Source organism: Malaclemys terrapin, chromosome 10, assembly GCF_027887155.1.
Source record: "Malaclemys terrapin pileata isolate rMalTer1 chromosome 10, rMalTer1.hap1, whole genome shotgun sequence".
Taxonomy (NCBI): domain Eukaryota; kingdom Metazoa; phylum Chordata; order Testudines; family Emydidae; genus Malaclemys; species Malaclemys terrapin.
Window position 1 is genome coordinate 21,826,728 of NC_071514.1, and position 21,698 is coordinate 21,848,425.

Below are 21,698 nucleotides of genomic sequence, written 5' to 3' on the forward strand. Positions count from 1 at the left end.
ATATTTAAAGTTAATTATTATATTTTAAATGTAGACAGTAGGAAGGGAGAATGGAAACTTTACCTGGTGATCGTTTTTCTGAACACTAGCATGCTCATTTGGGATGTATTGCGCAAACACTAATGCCAGTAACTTTACTAATGTTAGTCATCCCTCTGACCTGCATAAGTGTTTGCAGGCGGCCAATGGATTTTAGGGTCTCTAATTTAGCTCTCATCAACAATTTTGGGTGCCCTCTGCTGGTTCTTCCTCATGGGCATCATTTTGAGACAGATAAGGGAAAGAAGGTGTAGTAAAATGGACTGCTCTCTTGAGAGTCTAGATGTTTTGTACAAAAATGTCACAAGGATGTCAGGTTCCCTACATAGTTACATTCTCGCTGACAGGCTGAGTCAGCAAAATAGATCTGCATCCTTTCAGATGGTACTAGAACCTGTCACCAGTATGACTAGGCAGAAAGCTGACTGGTTTGAGATTCTAGAACCATCTAGAAAGATACAGAAGTATTCATCTGAGTCAGGCTGTCAGACCATAACTATTGAAGGAACCTGGTGTGCAAAATGCATAGAATCTTAATCATAGAATCATAGTCCATTTCACTACACCCTTCTTTCCCCATGCCTATTTCGACAAAAACAAAGACATTTTAAACAAAAACAATAAAAATTTGGTAACAAAATCAAAGAGTTAATGATCAGAGGATAAATTTAACTTGCCACAACATATTTCAGGGCTAAACGTTACCTACCAGATTAGTCACCTGGAGATTCACAAAGAGGAGAGATTAAAGTAATCAGGAGCTGTTAAACTGAGTTTCAAATTCTCCCTATGCGCCCAACATATTCAGATTGAGAAATCAGCCCAGCTGACCCCCCATTGCCAGGGCTGAGTGATAAATCAGACCTGTTTGCCTTGAATATGAATGACTCAGCGGCATTGAGAGGAGGCTGATTTGTTAACAACTATCAATCTCATGAGAAATAGTACCATGGCAGATGGAAAGCAACAAATCTGTTTCTTCACCTATCCTACCCCTCCTCCCATATGAGCAGCTTCCTCAGAAGAACTCACAGAAGGAACAAATAGCAGCCCTTCCACAGAAAGGAAGAAATCCATTTCTAACTTTCTTCATCACTGAAAAAGGCCTCTTCCCTTGTCCTCCCTCCCCATCCCACACACTCCCCTTTTAAAATATATGCTTGTAAGATCCTTAGCGCCATACTTTTAGTTAGCCCCAAGATGACTTCCATTTCTGTGACTGAAAACCCAGTCTGTTTACATATAATTAGTCATCCAATTTCTCAGTTCACAAACACAAATTGCTGTTTGTATGCACAAGATGGGGGATGCATTAATTCTGGCAGGCATTATCAGAAAAGTGCAGAGGAGTAGATATTCAATGGGCTTTAGATCAGGTTCCATATTTCTATTGAGGTTAGGTTTTATAACAGATTGTGTAACCTTTCTGCCAGGATGTTAGCAGTAGCAAAAAGGGTCACAGTCAAATAGCTAAGCATCCCTCTTAAAACTTACAAACACCATCAGCTTGAGCCCCCCATCCAAAATTTATGAGATCACTTAGCACCCTTAATAGGCAATACTTCTCCTCTCACAAGCTCGGAGTCTATATATGAAACAAGGAAAAGTTTGTAACAGGGAAAGGGAATACAGCATCATCTTAGGAAACAGTATCTCTAAATAAATGATAAATAAAACACTTTGGTAACTTTGGCAGTGGTGTTAACTTGGTCCTTAACCTATCAGTGTGAACATCCAATATGCAAATGATCCTTTATTACATCACTTTCCCTTTTCCCATCTGCTAAACCTACTCATCATTTAGCATCAATAGGTAACATGGTCCATAAGTCCTGAGGTACACTCAGATAGACTTATCTCCAGCCTCTTAGAAAGTGCTGTCTATTCTTATCCAGCTACTGCCTAAAGCAGCTACAGTTATTTCAGCTTTATATACGTGATAAGTAAAAGGGGCTTAATCAGTGTTCACTCACCTCTAAAGAGCTCTCTCTATAAACTAGAAGCAGATGGAACACCTGAGTAGAGAAGTTTCTATAAGTGACAACACCTCCTTAGGTCACTTCCTCTACCCAACCAATTCTGAATTTCTACAGAGTTATGGTGACTCCCAAAGTGTCACTTGAAGAATTATGGGTAGAAAGCATATGCAAATTAAGCTCTCTTGGTAATCATATTTCCCCCCTGTTCACCAATACATGGTGACAGAAAGCCTCTTCCTGTCTGAAGCTTCTGTCCACCTGGAGTTCTGGGTATGCAGATGAAGCAGCTCTGTTGACTTTCTTCTCTCTGTTCACCAACAGATGGGAGCAGAGAGCTCCTTACCCTCTAGAGCAGTGGTTCCCAAACTGGGGTTCGAGAACCCCTGGGGGTTCACAAAATGTTACAGGGGGTTCTCGAGAAAACATTCCCTAATGGCGGACAGAGCTGTCCCTAGGGACCCCAGACAGCACGGGGCCAGCAGCCTGGCGCCCCTGGACTTCCAAGAACTAAGCAGATCAAAGCAAGCACATCTATCACACTGAGGAGATTTAAACTTCAAGACTCCTTATAAGAAATGGAAAGGGAGGTGGATATTTTTTGCTGTTTTTAAAATTAAATAGGCAAGTAGTATTGTTTTTAAAATTATTATGAAGAACAAGTTTAAGCTTTGTTGTAACGTGTGTTGTTTGCCTGGACTGCTCAAGACCTGAATGCATATGTAGGAGGAACTCTGAGTTGGCTTCTTAAATACCTTCATGCTGTTTCAAATCTGATACTCCTTGATGAAACATAGGAGCCTTGTCTTATAACAGGCTTATTCAAAGTGATAGAAGCTACGGAAGTGAGATCTTGGAAGAGTGTTGCCATTTTCATAATGTAATAAAAATAATGTAATTATGAATAATAATTAATAATAATGGTAATAAGCATGTCATAAAAACAAATTTTATATTTCCAAGATCACTGCTTTTATAATTTATACTCAGGTAAAGGAGAAAATCCCTGGAAATATTCATTTTTAGGAGGGGCTTCGCGAGACTTGACATTTTAGTGAAAGGGGATCACAGGTTGTTAATGTTTGAGAACCACTGCTCTAGAGGGTCAGGTCACAGGACTTACAGCTGTGTTTCACTAACCCCAAAATATTAAGTTTAAAATATCTCACGGTGTCCCTTTAGTATTCAGAACTTTAAATTTTGTTTCCCAAAGTTTTAACCTGGTAGGAAATATAGAAGGTATAGATTGAAATTTTTGCTCTGGGCTTTACTGGATTCTGAGATTTTATTTTTGATGGGAACCCGAAATTCATGGCAGGTGATAACTTTTTATTTTGTACATCCCTTTCACAATTATAACAAACTTCCTAGCCCATCGACTGACAAGCAACATTTCAGGCCTGTCAGGTTGCTGGTGATAATGTCTTATTCTACAATGCCATATGAAAAGCTGTCCTTTGAGGATCAGAAATGTACAATATGCACTGCTTCAATGTGTAGAGATAAGATTAAACTACAAGGGAGCAATTAAATGCTTAGATCATATTAATAAAGCATTTCCTGTGTTTACCATGGTGTTATCATTGCCTACAATATTGAGCAGTGTATTTGTTTTGATGACTAAAACATGAGCTGCAAATTCAGAAGGGGATTATGGAGTTATTTTAAGGAGTATGGTCCAAACTACTTTTGTATAGGGCTTCCTACCCTGATGTAATAAAAAATTCAGCAATTTAGAAGTGAAAGGTCTCTGCATAAGTTATTTTAAATTCATAACTAATTAAGAAAAACTGATTTACATATAAACAAATCAGCATGCATCAGTCTCCCCTGAACTTTCTGGTCTCTTATGAAAACTGCAACTTCACTTTAGGGCACTTAGGGCTTATTGTTTATCTTTGTGGAATCATACAAACTAGTCAATGCAAATCACATTTACTGACCCTCATTTGGCCACCGAATGGTCTGGTAATTAACCAATAGAGACACTGTTTAGTGAAAAGCAGAATCTCTCCAAGCTTAATGAGTCTAATTAGTGCTAAAGAATGTAATATTTATATAACAACAGTGCCCAGAGTCCACAATCAGGATCAGGGCCATATTGTGCATGGTGCAATTTATACACATAGACTGATACAGTCCCTGCCCTTGAGATTCATGGAATCAGTCTTTGTGATTGTTTATCCTCATGACACAGTCTTGCAGCTTCCAAGGCACTAGAGACAGGAAATGGGGAATTAAATGGAAATAGTTTTGCAGATTTAGCATTGTTAAAGAGTCTGCTAAATTTTAAGGTACTAGGCTCCATTTGACGCAAAGGGACTTTTTGTTTGTTTCCTCCTCCCCCATATTCGACAATAATTACTATTACAGAGAAAAGGTGGGTGAGATAATACCTTTTATTGGACCAACTTCTATTAGTGACAGAGAAAAGCTTACACAGAGCTCTTCTTCAGGGCTGGGAAAGAAGAAGAGCTATCTGTAAGAAATTGGTCCCATTACCCACCTTATCTCTCAAATATCCTGGGCCCAATATGGCAACACTGTATACAGTAACTACTATTGACTGAGATCTTAGACACTCAGTTTACCTTCTCCAGACCTGAGAAAGAGCTCTGTGATGCTCCAAAGTTTGTCCCTTCCAGACAAAACAATTGTCCAATAAAAGATATTACTTCACCTACCTTTTTTAGTAATTACTATTAACACTAACAGGCAGACTAATCAATTATATGGAGAAAATAATAGGAGATTCACTTTTGGGGAAACAAAACAGCCTAATAGATCTTAGAGAAAATAATTTAAAACACTGGCAGGAAACAGGGGACTGAAACCTGGAGAGCAATACTGCTTGAAAAAGACCTAGATGTAATCATGGGGAGCTAACTAGATGTGAGTTTACATGTGACATGATATCAAAAAGGAGCAATGCATATACAGGATCATCACATCACAGACCGAGCAGGGAGGTAACAGTGCCTCTGTAAAATTTTGCTGCGATCATCTTTGTAAGGTGGACCTTGGTTCTGATCCAGTATTGCAATTCCTATGTTTCCATATAGCATTTATGGGTTAAAAAAAAGTTATGACCGACTGGAAGGAGTTCAGTTGGGAAGGTCAGCTTGTTCAGAGAAAAACAGAAGTGATTAGGGACTGAATAGGTGAAATATGAATGAACTATGTACAGCTAAAAAACAAAGAGGGGGCATCACAGTCTTCAAATATTTGGAGGACGTAAACATTAAGCATGGAGTGGAATTACTTGGGATGGTACCAAGCAGAGTTACCATGTTTCAGGTTCCCAAAAAGAGGACACTGCTGGAGGGTGGAGGAAGGGGAGCTGGAGCACGTACATGGGGATGCTGAAGACGTGTATACTGGGAGGTGGTATTTGGAGGGTGCTAGAGGGGATATTTTGGGGGGGGTGCTGGAGGCATGTGTGTGTACTGGGAGAGGTACTGGGGGCTTCACTCCTGAGGTGGGGGCAGTGTCACTCCCTGTCATGGTGGTAGGCATAGACCCAGAGATGCAGCAACAGCCATCCATCAGCACTTCCCTGCAGGGCTCTCCCCCTCCCCAGGGCTGGAAGCCAGGGCCTGGGTGGGCAGGATCTGGCAGCTGTGAGGGACAAATCAGATTTGAATGCAGGGAAGGGACCAATCAGGAAGCAGACCAATCGGGGCTATTTCTGAGCTGCAACGTCTGCTCTGCAAATAAACCCAAAAGAAAAAACAAACAGATATTACCTTTTATTTGAAAAATCCACCTGGACAGAGGATCAAAAAAGAGGCAATGTCCGGGATAACCTTATCTTGGCACCGGACCACCTTGCCAAAGAGTACATAAACCGAAAGGGGTACTTCTCAATGGTGTTGCAAGTGCTGGTGGATCACAAGGGCCATTTCACCAATATCAACGTGGGATGGTCGGGAAAGGTGCATGACACGCGCATTTTTAGGAACTCCGGTCCATTCAGAAAGCTGCAAGCAGGAACTTTCTTTCCAGATGGCAAAATAACCATTGATGATCGTGATCCTGGGAGACCCATCCTACCCCTTGCTCCCATGGCTCATGAAGCCGTACACAGGCAGCCTGAGCAGCAGCAAGGATCAGTTCAACTATAGGCTGAGCAAGTGCAGAATGGTGGTGGAATGTGCCTTTGGATGTTTAAAAGCCTAGTGGCATGGTTTGCTTACTAGGTTAGACCTCAGTGAAAGCAATATCCCCATTGTTATTGCTGCCTGCTGTGGGTTCCATAATATCTGTGAAACAAAGGGAGAAAAGTTTCCAGTAGGGTGAGAGGTTGAGGCAGATTGTCTGGCAGCCAATTTTGAGCAGCCAGACACCAGGGCAATCAAGAGCACATCGAGGGGCACTGCATCTCCATTAGGCTTTGAAAACTTGTTTCAGCAATGACCCACGGTAATGTGACACTTATGTGTATTGTTCCTTACTAAGCTGTCTCCTTCATTTCATGTACTTCCCTGTAAACTCCATCCCCACTAACCCCTGTGTGCGGAATGAATAAAGAGCCTTTTCTCCTCAATCCTCTAAGTTTTATTATGCTCACAGAGATAGCAAAGAAAAGTAAGATAACCTGGGGCAAAAGGGCTGATAACACTGGGGGAGGGAACAAGGACAACTTGCTTACAATTGCACTGTAATTGTTACAATTGTTACAACTGCAACAACAATCAAAGGTATGGGAATGGGTGATTTTTGGTCCTTGTACCGCCCCCTGGAGTTGAGTGCAATTATACCGGACTCTCCCCCCCGCACTCCCCCCCCCGCATCCTAGGACATCTGGGAGAGGAGGACGTGGAACTTGGCAACAAGTTCAGCATAGGCTGCAGAGCAACTCTAGTGTCCAACTGCCTTTCTTGAACCTCAACCAGATGCCTCCACAGATCTGTTTGCTCTGCACCATCTCGTCCTGCGTGTCACGCTCATGTTCCCTGCATGCTCTCCTGTCTTTGTGCAGGCTGTCGGACAGTGTAATATTCTATGAGCTGAGCTTGGTCTTGTCACTCATTAACTCATTAACCATGTCCTCTCAAATCTTCTTTTTCTGCCTTCTAATCTGGAAAAGTCTCTGTCCCGGTGTGGAGGATGCGCCTACAGACAAGGTTTCAGCTGCAAAGAATACAAAACACAAGGGTAACATTGACAGTGAATACATTGTTTCTGGTGCAAGGTTAATTCTTTTTATAAAAGAAACACCCCTTGATGCACTTCCCTGCAAGCCACAACTTAAGGAGAACCGCTGGCTACTGCAAGAGTTGCTTTGCTGCTCCACCCACGGTGAGTAAGGCCACAAGGCATGGGCGAGAGGTTTTGTGCTGCAGCTTTTGTGAAAACATCCTTGGGATCAATGGTTCCAACCTCAGAAAAGCCCTCTTTTCCCTAGCAGCTTGGATGGTGCTTGAGGACAGAAACCATTGTTACAAAAGTGGCACCGGGTTGGGGTAGAACAGAGACAAACAGGAAGTGTGACTTCCTCCTCCTATCCCCCCCCCTTTTTTTAAAAAAATGCTGGCTGCAATACGCCGTGATCCCTTCCAACCACAACCAGGGCTTGCTCGGGAAAGTGTGGTTGTATGACCCAGAATTCACCAAACAGGCAGATTACTTGTTGAACTGCTTGCGGTTTAAGAGTTAGCATTTGAAAACTTCACCCGTTTCCCCAGGTGACCATATGCGATATCACTCTCCTGAGGGTAACAGAGGCAGAAAGGGAGCAGATGCTACAAGCGTCTGGGTACAGACCTGATCCTTATGTTGCAGTGCTGTGCGCCGCAAACGATGCCAGAAGAGTTAATACTGGAGTGGCGCGGGAAAGTGTCTTACCGTGGTGGAAGAAATAAGGCAGCCCTTCCCAGAAACCTTCTGCAAAGGATTGCAGAGTACCTCCATGAAAGCTTCCTAGAGCTCTCCATTGGAGGATTCCAGGGCTATCCCCGTACACATAAACAGGTTTTTTTCTGAGAGTACCCTTTGTGTAGCTGGAGTGGCCACCAATAACCACTATACCTATGTTTTTTGGTTCAGATTCAACATTAAAAATAATAGCATGTAACCCCTAGAGTTTGATTGGAAATGTGCACTCACCCAAGGTGCCTTCCCTGGGATCACGCTCCACCAACAACTGGTTCTGTGAGGGAATGGGCTCCACAGTTAGAAAAAGTTCTTGGCTGTCCGGGAGAATGGATTCTCTGCTTGCCTGCCTTGTATTCTCCTCCTCCTTTACAAGCCCTTTAGGTCGGTGGAAGGGACCCGGTAGTGTTAGGTCGGTGGAAGGGACCCGGTAGTGTAGACACATACATTCTTAACTCGACCTAACACGGCTTATGTCGACCTAACTTTGTAGTGTAGACCAGGTCTTAGCCTCTCAGGGGAAGTTCTACCCATTGCTTGGGACATTAGACTGGATAAAACACTACACGACGTTCTGTTGGAACCAATCCTACATGTACAGAGATACAGTCAAGATTATTCTTATAGGTCTCTTCCATTCATACCTGTGATTCCATCTACTGCCAAAGTTAAAATTGAAAGATTTATGGAATTTTACTAAACCTGCATTTTAAGACATTGATTGTTTCACAACAGATATGATTGGATATGTACATGGGAACATATGGATAAGCAGAATAAATAATATCAGATAATTGCCTTGAGGTTTCTTTTGTACAATGTGAGACAAGGAAAAGGAAGAAAAAAAAATGTCTGTGGCCAAATCATCCCATTCATGGAAGGCAATATTTAGGTTTTGCAAACACACGCTTATATAAAAATCTAAATTGTTACAGAAATATAGGCACTGTTACAACTTTAACAGGATTTGATCTTGTGTTGTAGTCATGTACTACAATGATCTGTACTAAAGAAATTCCTAAATATAAAGATCTAGGTACCCATAAGCAGGAATTCCATGTTATTGCCCTACAACTAGCTATAACTACATACTGTAATTGCATTATACAATGAAGTTAAAACTACAGCAATCTGAAATACAAGCAATTTAGGGAGAAATGTGTGGTTGTCCGCTTTTGTGAGGTAGTGATTTAAAGTGCTGCCACTGTTCCTTGATTTTCCAAATTTAAAGTATGTTGTGTATTTTCCCCCCGTCTTTCTTCCTGTCTCCAGAACTGTGTTTCTGTGTCTCCTAAGCAACTACATACAGATAAGCAATTATATCCAATTCTGTAACAGCAGAGAGCTGGAGTGTGTTACTGCCCAAAAAGCCAGATTTTAAATTGTTGCTGGAATCTAATAAATCCATATGTGCAATTACAACTATAGGATGGCCACATTATAATTTGATTACAGTCTTGATTAAAGAGATTGAAATAATCAGGCTTTATGGTGAAAGGCTCTGCAAGGAATACTTTCATCAACTCTCCATTCCCATGTGTCAGGCAATCTTAGCCTCAGTATTGTCAGGGCACTGCAATTCTCCTAACATGTTGACATTATTCCTTATTATAATAAGAGTCTTCGAACCATGCGACTCTTCAGCACCCACTTTTGTGGCAAGGAAATGAGATTTCGTCTGTGAATTTCAGCCCATTCTATGGTGTTCCTCCAACGATAAATATAGTAATCTGCCAAACTTCCATGACTGACTGCAGAATTCCTAAGATCTGTTCTCTGCCTGTGTACTTGGGGCACAAATTTCACAACTTAACACTGAAGCATATTTGAGTACTTAAACAGACTGTCATTCTCTTCAACCCACCCACTTAACACACTTCTTCATTTTGTCACTCTTTACTGCCACCTGCTGAAAACATACAAGCCTGTTTAAACAAAGAGGATCCTTGTGGCATCTTAGAGACGAACACATTTATTTGGGCATAAGCTTTCGTGGGCTAAAGCCTGTTTAAGTACAATTGCATTCACAAATGGGCATGAAATTGCTATATTTATGCACTCAGCGCAAGCAGATCATTTTGAAAAATGTAGTTCTGTCTCGGTAAATTTGAACTCAAACTTTTAGAAGTAAATTTCAAAGTATATTAAAATAACTAGGTGATAGTAGTCTTAGAGGAGAATATTATCCTGATGGCTCATAGGGAAAGTGTTGGTAACACATTTATTTATAGACCAATATAGAATGTATTAAACTAATTCAGTCAGGCGAACAAAAATAAGCCACAGATAAGGATCCAGATCTTGGATAGAAGGAGACAAACATTGATGCAGTTTTGGACTGTAAATGATTTAAAACAAAACAAACAGACCCATACAGAAGAATCCCGAGCTTCCAAATGAAGAGCAGACTCCAGCAATTTTCCTAACCTTCTGACAGTTATTGATGATGGCTGCGGAGTATAAATCACCAAATGTTAAAATGTGGCTATGGTGCATGAAAAGAAAAGAAGGGAGCAGTAAAAATGTACATTGTCACTGTCCCACTTCTGTGTTTACCAACAAAAGTGAGTTTACATTACCGCCAGCAACACAAAACCACATACAGTAGCTATGGAAACATATTATGTTCAGGTCTACCACAGGCATCAACAGCACTGCCAGGCAAGTTCTTATTCAAAATCAGAATTATTATTGGTGCTTGATGGAGATATCAGAAGCCGAAAAAGCACAACTTGATTTTCAGATACCAGTTTGGATGGGCAGTTCTTTGAGTTAGAAAACTCATGTTTTGATTTGTACACTGAGCAAATTTGATAAGTAAGTCTTTGATGGAATGTAACAGAAATGTCTGCATGGCCTAAGGATTAACACATAAGTCAGAGAATAAAGCGGACAAGATTCTACTCTATGTTCTGCCATTAACTTAGATGTTAAGTGAAGTTACGCACAACATGCCTCTATTCCTCACCTGTAAATAGGGGATAATACCTACATCACAGTGAGTTTTCCAGGCTTAATTCATTCGAGTTCATAAAGTGCTTTGAGAATTATGGACAGAAGGCACTGTAAAAATGGAGTGTGTTAAGGAAATACCAGATTGAAATTTAACATCTAGAGATATGAACTATGCTGTACTCATCACCATAAAAGCTTAGGTTGCATTACATTGCACGGAACCCATTCATAGGATCAGACCCTTTCCTGAATTAAATTGTGGGAATGCACCAGACACATACTTCAGTATCTACCATGCAAGCAACTGGCAAAGAGAGAGGGTTGTGTGCATGGAAAGATGAGGATTCTCATGGGCAATTTAAAGGGAATTCTGGATGTTCTTGACATTGGAATGAAAAGGCCTTATGCCAATGGATAACCTTTTTCAGCAAGTACTAAAGAGACCACCTTTGGAATGCCTGATGCAACCAGGAAAACGGGATGAACTAAAGTCACCAAAAGCTCATGGTTAAATTGAGAGAGAGGGAGACGGACAAAATTCTACTTAATCAACTATATGGTATCATTCCAACAAATGTAAAATTATTTGTCTAGTGGTGACAAAGATAGTTCGAGATTTCCAAAGGAACAAAACCAGTATGTATTCAGTTCAATATTCTATAGCATGTCACTGAACACTCCTTATTAGTGCCTTATTCTGTGATAAGGCAGCTAAAATTATTTGAAATCAGCATAGTGCTTGGGGTTTTTGTTGAGAGCAACATAGCTTTCTGAAGCTTGCTCCAGGAACTTTATTAAAGGAAGATTAGCTGTGAAAGGTAATTAAGGTCCAAACATTTGGATCTTTTATGCTAAGTGGAAAGAAGCTGAAAATCCAAAGCTGCTCTTCAGGACAATTAATGCACAAAGTTATAGGCTCCCCAATTTCTTGAAATCTTTAGAAGTCATTGTTAATCTCAGCTGTCAATACAACAAACAAACAAACAAATAAAAATCCCAAAACAAACATTTATTCTTTTCATTCCAAAGATAACCTTCAAAATTAGAGTTTAGGGTTATACATTTTCCCTAAAAAAACACTGGTTATTCATGGTCTCTCATTCTCCGTTCACTTGAATGGATCAGTTAATTTATTGGGAGAGGGGGTTGCTTCCCAAAGAATCTGCTCAGTATGTCTCCTGAAAATTCTAAGGCCTGGATCCACAAAGGTACTTAGATGCCTAACCCCCAGGATTAGGCACCTACATCCCAGCTTTAGGGCCCTCTGCAATCCACAAAACTCCTGTTCAACTGCTGCCTACCCCTGTAGGCAACTAAACCCACTCAGCACCTAAGTTTTTGCAGTAAAATGTCTGTAGGTACCTATGTTTCTGTCTTGAGGCCATGCACATTGCTGCCTCAATGTAAGCGTCCAGGTTCCCGTCTCTCCAGAGTGATCCATAACCCAGGGGAAGACAGGTGCTCCTCCACCTAATTGTAGGGATCTGCCACTTCTCAGCTGAATGCTCTAATCAGTAGGTGATGAGATACCACACAGTATACAGGGAGCCTAGACACCTAACTCAGGCTTTGTGGATCACAGTGTTCTTTCTGTGATTTTCTAGATACCTAAAAATTAGGCCTTGCAATACTCAGTGTCACAACTCCTAAGTCCATTTGTGGATCCATGTCAAGATCTTTAGAGAGTGGGAGATGACTATTGTAACTGAGTTTAACTAAGCTGATAAGTGAGAAATGAACAAAAAAGACAGGCTGTTCATGAGCTTGGAAGGCAACATCTGTTGATGCTGTGCTGGATAATATTTGGTTCTTTTCTGCATGAAACCAGAGACTGTCCTAGGCACCAGAGCTATTGAACATGGGAGAATTAGCAATGGTAAATAACACATAGTGTGTCAGATCCTGCTGACATTTGCAAATCTGAAACTGATAGCAGGACTTGGCCCTCTTGCTTTAAGAATGTACTTGTTAGATGGCGGTTCATACAAACCTCTTTTTTTTAAAAGTGATATTTGTGAGAGTAATTCCAGACACTACTTTGCAAATTTGCCCCTGTGCGGAAATGAGAATGCCTGCCATATAATATATGGTTATAATTATGTACTATAAACCCTGAACAAATAAGTTGTTAATTTTGTTAATTTTTCCTCTTGCTTCCATTTTTGTGTGGCAGCAAATGTTCTGTCAGCCATTATCTTGAGAAAAATTGTAACTGATGGGTTCATTTTCATTTGTGCCTAAGGAATTTCTGCATTATTGTAAGTTGGGAAATATTAGATAATTAACATTGGTGATAAAACTGCATTTGTGCCGATTATCCTGTTCCACATGTATGCTTAATTGGCAACATTGCAATAGCTTTAACTGCAAATAGACTGTCTATTAGTCAACCAGACTGTTTGATGGGAAAAATACAGACAGTTTAGCTATTATTTGGAAGATACAGAGTATAATTATAATTTGAATAGACAGTTTTACTTTTGTTAGTGTAGTAGCATGGTGGGAGCAGGGCCCTTCCAGACACCCTAACATAGCCATGGGTCTCCTCAAGGGGGAAAAGGAATCTCCACCTCTGGTGCCCACTGTAGCAGGACTCTGGCCCACCAACTAATTGTCCCATCAGTACCAACTCCGGAGTGGCTGAGCCCCAGAGAGGCCCAAAACAAAAAGCAAACCCTGCTCAATACTGGGTAGCCCCCCAGTCTTTCAGTAGGGCCCCCCATCCTTCCCTTCAGGCTCATCTCCCAAACAGTCTCCAACTCATGCGCCTTTCGGTGCTAGGGTCTAATTGCTCCTGCCCAGCAGCTGTTCTGACTAGCAGTCCTGTCCAGCAGTCCTGTCCCTCTGCAGCTCTGCAAGCAAAGCTCCCTTCTAGCAGACAGGCTGAGCTCCATCCTCCTTCCTGACCAGCCAGCCCTCAGCTGAGTCAGACTCTACCCTTTTATAACCCCTCCAGGCTTGGCATTAGCTGCAGATATTGCAGGGTGAAGCTTGCTAGGCTCATGGGCTCTCCTTAACCCCTTCTTTACTTTGGTGAGGCCCCTCTGCCCATTACAGTTAGCCACTTCACTTTTCTCCCAAGAAGAATACTGACCATATTAGTAGGAATAGCTCGGTCTTCTATAGCACTTTCCATCCTGAGATCTCCAAGTGTTTTACAGAGGAGGTAAGTATTGTCACACTCTCTGGAGTGGCTCATGACTGAGTGAACCAACCTCAGGGCAGACTGTCAAAAGCAGGGCAGAGATCCCAAACTGGTGATGTGTTCTATAATTAGTTTTCACCAGCCCACTAACAAATGCAAACTCCTAGATCACTGGAACAGTTTTACCATGGATTCACAGACATTTCCCATGGGCACTTGCTACCCACGCATGCTGGACTGAGTGATAAATGGTCACTTACACCAAAAGTCACAAAATATCCAGGGTGCTCCCAGACCCAAAAGGCCAGTTACTTACCCCAGATCAATTTGTACCATAGATCTGGTGCCTCCTGCTGGCCATTTTGGGAATTAGCTCCGCAGGTCAGTAAACCCTCTCCCAATGGTGCCTTGTCCACTGTCAAGTATCAGAGGGGTAGCCGTGTTAGTCTGAATCTGTAAAAAGCAACAGAGGGTCCTGTGGCACCTTTAACACTAACAGAAGTATTGGGAGCATAAGCTTTCGTGGGTAAGAACCTCACTTCTTCAGATGCAAGACTTGGCCACGAAAGCTTATGCTCCCAATACATCTGTTAGTCTTAAAAGTGCCACAGGACCCTCTGTTGCTTTGTCCACTGTCATGACCCGCATCGTTCCAGGGACCGCAGCATCTTCTTCATGACATGGCCCACTGTGCTTTCCCCTTTCTGGGGTTTAGCAAGGCAGTCCAACTGTCCAACCACTTTCCCAGAGACCCTGAAGATGGCAACCCTGTGCTATGACCCCTCCAACTTCTCAGTACATTTCCCTGGGTCACTTACCTGCGGCTCCAGCACCTTCTTCACTCTTACCTCAGGGCCGCAGCATGTCGGTCCCAGCAGCCAACTAGGAGTTCCTCTCACTCCCCAGGTCCCTGCCAGCAACTGCTCTGTCCATAGTGCTAGCTTCCATCTACCTGCTAGGAACCAGCCCTTCCTCCCTTGAGCTCCAGGCAGTGACTGACCCTGGTCTGCCCTTCAGCTCTTCTGATATGGCCCAGCTGCTCCTCACTGCCTCTCTAGGGCTCTATTAACCCCTTACATGCCAGTATGGGGTGGATGCCCCTCACAGGAGGAACCACTTTTCCTGTCTCGGTTCACAAGTTCAGAGCAGGCATTTTTACAATTATAAAGCAAAATTTACATATTACTTGTAATGTCTGTATACCACACTATAAAGTAAGATTAATGCCTGCAGCAACTTACAAGCATGTCATAGAGTCTAAATACTCAAACACATTTTTACAAGTTCAGGACCTATTTTGAACAATACTAACATATATGTGAGCTGGTCTGGTTTCCAGCTATGAATTTGTCAGTGCTCAGCTGATGCCCACAGACTTGGTAAGAGCTGGCACCTGGCTTACCAGCATCACAATTACTTCCAATTTACATATGGGGAAACAGAGGCCCAGAGAAATGAAGCGACTTTGCCAAGGGCGGGATGTTATGACAGCTTTTGTACAAACCTTATTCGGGGATGGGAGGGAAAGAGGAAATATTCCTCACAGAACCACATGCAGAGGGGAGCATTCATGCATAGATCACCCCTCTCTTGTCAGAATAAGAAGTCCAGATGCCTCCACTATACCATCCCCTCCTGCCCTGCACCCTATAAAGATCTAGCTGTACATCCAAGTGTCTTTGCAGGAGGGGGGAGGAGCAAAAGAAAGCTGATGAGCCAGAGAAGTAGCTCGGCCAGGGTCTGTGCCCATTGTTCTGAATAGAACCCTTAGAAAGTGATAATACAGTCTGGGCTATGTTCCCTTTTCCAGGGACCTCTTTCTGAGATGGGGATCACCATTCAGGAGGTCCCTAAGATCAAGGGAGTCATGGCTTTATCAGAGCCGTGCTGCCAGGGAGGAAGGGGCTGCTCAGGGAGACAGGGACTCCCATGGATCCTTGGGGACCGCCAAGGTTTCTGGATGGGCCCAACAGCCTGTCCCATAATGGAAGAGGGAGATAAACAATATGAATCTTCTGGAAGGGCTCCTCAGACAGAACGCCTCCCTCTGTGCCCCACCTATGGGATCATCCATCTGAACTTCTTTTATTTATTTTTCTCTCCCTTCACAACAAGGCCCATTCATAACAGACACCTTAGAAGCCTGAGCTGACTTCAGTGACCTGAATGGCACCAACAGAAGCTGAACCGTCATCTTGTAAGAAAGGAGCATTTTCGTCCCTGGTGCATTGAGTCCTAGTGCCTGCAGAGGTTCAGGTTTCATGATAAAATTCTATTCCAAGCTGTTGAGCATTTGTGTTCACTCAGTGTAATGTCTCAGGCTGCACTATCTATCATTGGTATTATTTCCCTGGATGGTTGTTTCATATTTTATTAGAAATGACAGCTCTATTATTAACAAGAAAAAAAATATAGCATGAAAGAAAAATACAACTAATAGCATTAAGAGCCAGGTGCTGAAGGATGTGAAGGTTTTATCGGGTGACACATAGGAAATGGCTGTTTCTGTAAAATATTTGCTACTTGAATGGTTTATTAAAGCTGATGCCACTGCTACAATTACCACCAATTATTTTGTCATAGTGTCGATTCCATTTAAAGTGAGAAAGTCAGTGATGAAAACCCATATCCACTTGAAAACTAAATGCAGATAAAGACAGTTTTACTGGGGGAGGGCGGGGGGAGAAGGGGGAAAGGTGCGGCTAATAATGGTTCAAAGGATTGGTAGAAGCTTTTCCTCTCTACATTAATAGTTGAAATCCTTTCCTGACAGTAGTCAAGGTGATATATATCACTAGGTGGTTTATGGTGGCCTCTGTGAAATAAGTTGGTGTCAACTCAAGATCCTAGGGGACAAATGTCCAGATCCAAAAAAATCATCATCCTAATTGGTAATTGTAGGCAGCTTCACTCAAGAAGCCAAAGTGTTGAATAGACATGTAGACTAATTTATCTGCTCACACCAAGTAGTAACCTCTTGGAGAAAGGTAGCTCTCCTACCTGTTCTGTGAGATAACAGATGTTCATTGCCCCGATTCTCAAACAGACTGACATGTGTAGTTAGCTTTTCTCTTTATTATAAGTAGTAATAAGAGTTTTGAAGCTTGCCTTCACTACACCATTTGTGAAATGTAACCCCTAACAACTCCCAATCCACAAAAACCTTTCTCTTCAATGAGGTAGATAAACTCAAGCTGACTAGCCGAAAATAGGGTGAAGTTAACACAAGTCAGCTGCTGCCACCACTCTGCAGTGTGGATGCAGGCTAGTGCCACTTGAGTGCACTAGTCCTCTACTATCTTCCTACAATTCCCTCTGTGTCCAGAAAAGGCAGACAACTTCTCCCACAATACATTGGGCAAAAGAATTCATAGTGTGGATCAGTTTACTACAGTGCTAAGAATCATGGGATATGCCCCCAGAAGTCTTAAAGCTTTTCTATGTAGGGAAGTTTATTGGGATAACTACATTGGTATAGTTATACTGGTATAATTTCCCCTGTGGACACATTTATTCTGGAATAAGAGCGTTCACATGGGGAGTTATACCAACATAACTATAGCAGTACAATTATACAAGTGTAGTAATGCCAATAATTTTCCCCATGTAGACAAACTCTTAGTACTATACAAAAGTAAGTGCAGTGCCTGTGTGGACACAGCAACAAAAGTATTATTTCACAGGGTGGCTGCTCTCACTTCAAGCTAGGCTAATTCAAGAGGAGTAACTTGTGTAGACAACTTGAATTAACTCGGCAGCGAAGACATATCTTTTTCTCTAAACCTGATAGACTGGTTGTCAGAAACAAGGATGTCGTCAGTCAGGCCCAATTGCTGGAGCAGGAGCTCAAACGCCAAAGCCAAGAGTCAGAGCTGAAGTCAGAGGCAAGAGCCAAAGTCAGGCATTGGAGCCGAGGGTCCCAGCTGGGAAACGTGGAGCAAGGCAAGGCAGGAGCTTAGGCACAGAGGCTATCACAGTCAAGGACAAATGTTTTGAATAGCCACCGAATTGCTGAGGCTGCTGGGCTTAAGAGCTGGTCTGCTGACTCCTCCCACCAATCAGATGGTTTAGCCAAGCAAGCAGACAATGAAAGGTCAGCTGTGCTCATTAGGTTGCCTAAATACTGATTCTTCCACAGGCCCTGATTCCTGGCACCAGGGCCACAACCAGAAAGCAAGGGGCTAGGACCCAGTTAAATCTTCCTTGTTGCTTCCCAGAGGGCTTCTCTACACTGACAATACTACACCGGTGCAGCTGCGCTGATGTTGCACTTAGCAAAGCTGCTTCCTACACTCGTGGGATAGCCTCGGCTTAGGTACTCCACTGCCCCGAGAGGCAGCAGCTAGGTTGACAGGAGAAGCCCTCCCACTGACATAGTGCTGTCTGCACTGAGGATTAGGTTGTGGATTAGATTGTATAACTACATCGCTCAAGGGTGTGGAAAGTGAGGTAGATATTCCAGCATAAGTTTGCAGTGTAGCCCAGAGCTGAGTCAGGATGGCTAATTGTTGGAAAATGGAGCTAGCATGGGTTCATGCGGGAGCTAATGACCAAAGGGCAAGAAAGGAGAAATCTGACCCCTCCATAGGGCTACAAAACAAGCTGCAAGATTTTTTGTTTCATCTGCCAAGGTCTTTTCCTTTTTGTTAGCTGACCTTTGGAACACAAAGCTGCATCTGTTTAAAATGGTACCTATGTGGTAGCAAGGCTTCCCCGTGGCAAAGAGGAACACCACGAAGGGAGCTCCCACCCTCTGTAATCTCAGGATCATTACACCGAGGTCCTGCATAAGGAGGCCACATGTTTAGGCCCAGATTTTTAAAGCTTTTTGTCTCAAAGCCTAACTGATCAAGGCGTCTGCATCTCACTTTCTAAAGGGATTTGGGCACTTGAGTTTATTTCCATCAACTGTCAATGGAATTTAGACTCCTCAGTGCTCAAATTTCTTTTGTAAATGAGATGTAGGCTCCTAAATCAGTTAGGTGTTGAAACATTGAGCACAGCAATATCTAAATAGCTTTAAAAAATCTGGGCCTTTGTTTCAGTTCCACTTGGCAGTTTTTCCTCCTTTGCACCTTGCCTCGGGATGGGAGGAGCTGAACCCACAAATACAAAACTGTGAGGGCAGGTAAACACATACTCTAATCGGCAGACTCTATGACATGAGGCTGAAATTCCATCTCAGGGAGGGTATCAATGTACACCCTCCCCCATTAGAGCTGGGGAGCAGGGGGACCAACCCACAAAAACCAGACTGTGTTCTAGCCATTAGAACTGAATGAATAATTTACAGTGAATCATTTGCTTTTCTTTCTCTGCTCCGGGGCAGATTTAAGTTTACTCAACCTCTGACTTTGCTCAGTGGATTTTTGGTGAGGTACAAAAAAGTTACAGATTGATCATAAACAGTTCAGAACATTCAGTGTTGCATACTCGAAATCCCAGCTGTGATGGCTAGTTGTGACTGGTCACCTAACTTATAGGGTATTGTTTCTATTCCAAGATTAGACAGAGGTAACCCAGAAGCCAAGTGTTTGGGCTACGGCTGGGTCAGAAATTTTCTGACAGAACAATTTTTCCATCAGAAAATGCTGATCTGACAAAATCAAGATGTTCCACAGGAATATGTTGATTCCATCAAACCTTTTGATCAACACCTGCTTGTTTTCTGCCAGTTATCCCACCTGCCCTTGTGTCTCCCCAGGCTGCCAGCTCTTTGGCAGCTGCGAGCAAGAGTTACCAGGGCTTTTGGTGGAACTAAAATTCAATTTCTCAGGCAGGTCTAGTTTGGCCTTGACGAAGTCACTAGGGCTTTGGATTGCAATGGGAGAGATAGCAATTCAAGGAATTCTAGTAGTTTAATGGGATTAGGTTCTTCAAGAAAATGTTAAACTTTTCTCTGTCTGGGCCACACACACTTGGCCCAGGGTACCACACAAAATAAGATCGCAGCGCTTACCTCAAGCAGCTCCCAGAAGCAGCGGCATGTCCCCCCTCCAGCTTTTATGCAGAGGGGCAGCCCACTGTCCAAAGATGCCGCCCCTGCAGCTCCCATTGGTCGCAGTGCCAGGCCAATGGGAGCTGTGGGGGTGGCGCTTGGGGCAGGGGCAGCGTGCGGAGCCCCCTGGCTGCCCCTATGTGTAGAAGCCGAAGTGGGGTCATGCTGCTGCTTCCGGAAGCCACGCAATGCCACGGCACGTGCAGAGCAGGGCAAGCCCCCAACCCCACTTCCCGAGTGCAGCACTGGAGCAGGGCAAGCCCCGCACCCTGCTCCCCAGGGGGAGCTCAAGGGCTGGAGTAAAATGTCTGAAGGGCTGGATGCAGCCTCCGGGCTGTAGTTTGCCCACCCCTGCTCTAATATGCAAGCTTAAATTTTACTTTCTGCAAGCGTTTGTATGAGCAGAATTCAATCCTCTAATGTTTGTGGAAAGCATGCATACAGGAGGTGAACACAGCTAAAACAAGTTTCAGCACATACATGTGCTTTTCCAGTATATATCTAAGTTTGGCTACGAAGCAAGTGCTATATAGGGAGGAAAAAATGGAATTTAATAACAACTGAAGTAAGGCATCTCTGGAAGAGGGTTGGTAAAAGTCTTCTGGGGTCCACATTTTCCACAGCATCTTCCTAATTTGTGCATGCAACTATACATGTGCAAACATTTTGACTAAGCTTATCAGCAGTGTCTCTGAAAACTGGGTAGCTGGGCACCTGATTACATCAATCTGCATGTGCAATTCTGCATGCATAAAAGAGGCACATGCTTTTTTCAGGTGCAAAACCAGTCTGGTTTGAAATCAGCTGTAAGTGCAGTCCTAGAAGTTATTGAATTATGGAAATGAAACCTGATTTAAATTGCATAGGGAAAAGAAAAAAAGAAAAAAATGTAACAAGTTGTAGGGAGTGTGTTTATATCATCTACGGGAAAACACGGAGCAGGTAATGGAAGCAACACAGAAGAGCAAAGAGAGTGCTGGAAAAAAAAACAAGATCATTCTTCAGGACAGGCCATGAAAAGGGCATCTAGCTTAGGCAGCACTTTCTAGTTAGCATTCAACACCACCGCTTACCCTGGAGGATGTTCTCTAGGCTCAAGATCAGACAAACAAGATTCTACAGGCACGCATTCAGAGCACAGATGTCTGCCTTGACCACAATGCAGCTACCTTGAGTGACATATTTGTTATTTAGAATGTCTCTAAAACCAATCAAAAATATCCCAGTTCAGTATTTATTTGGCCTTGGGTACGCTTTATAATATTAACATTGGAGGATTTTCAATTAGCAGATGAGAAACATGACAAATTGTTATCATAGCACAATGTGATAACTTGTGAGGTTTTTATTTTTATTCAATGAAATATCAGCTAGATAAACTTTCATTCACATAGCTCAAGCTTCCCTGGGAAAGCAGAATAGCATCCTAAAGGAAACAATCAAATCCTGGTTGCCTTAGTTTCTCTCTTGGTTCTTATGTGGCCCTTGTCACTGTAGTAACTGATACCCTTTTACTCACTACTCCTCTGAGGGTTGGCAGCATTATCCCCATTTAACAGATGAGGGAAATGAGGCACAAAAAGATGCAATGACTTGCTCAATTTATAGTCATTGCTACACAGGAAGTCTGTGGCTGTATCAGGAACAGGGTCCAGCTCTCCTATTTTCCTCGTACAGTTCCTTTAACCCTTAAAGTATTCTTCCAGACTGC

The 21,698-nt window shown here is 42.7% G+C and overlaps 1 long non-coding RNA gene across 1 annotated transcript in view; it reads right to left on the minus strand.

Moving 5' to 3' along the window:
* Positions 1-6,839: 6,839 nt before the first annotated feature.
* Positions 6,840-21,698, minus strand: part of LOC128843918 (uncharacterized) — a 181,364-nt gene continuing 166,505 nt past the window's right edge. Inside the window, exon 4 of the long non-coding RNA XR_008446388.1 lies at positions 6,840-7,148. This is a non-coding gene — a long non-coding RNA (uncharacterized LOC128843918). The remainder of the gene's footprint in view (positions 7,149-21,698) is intronic.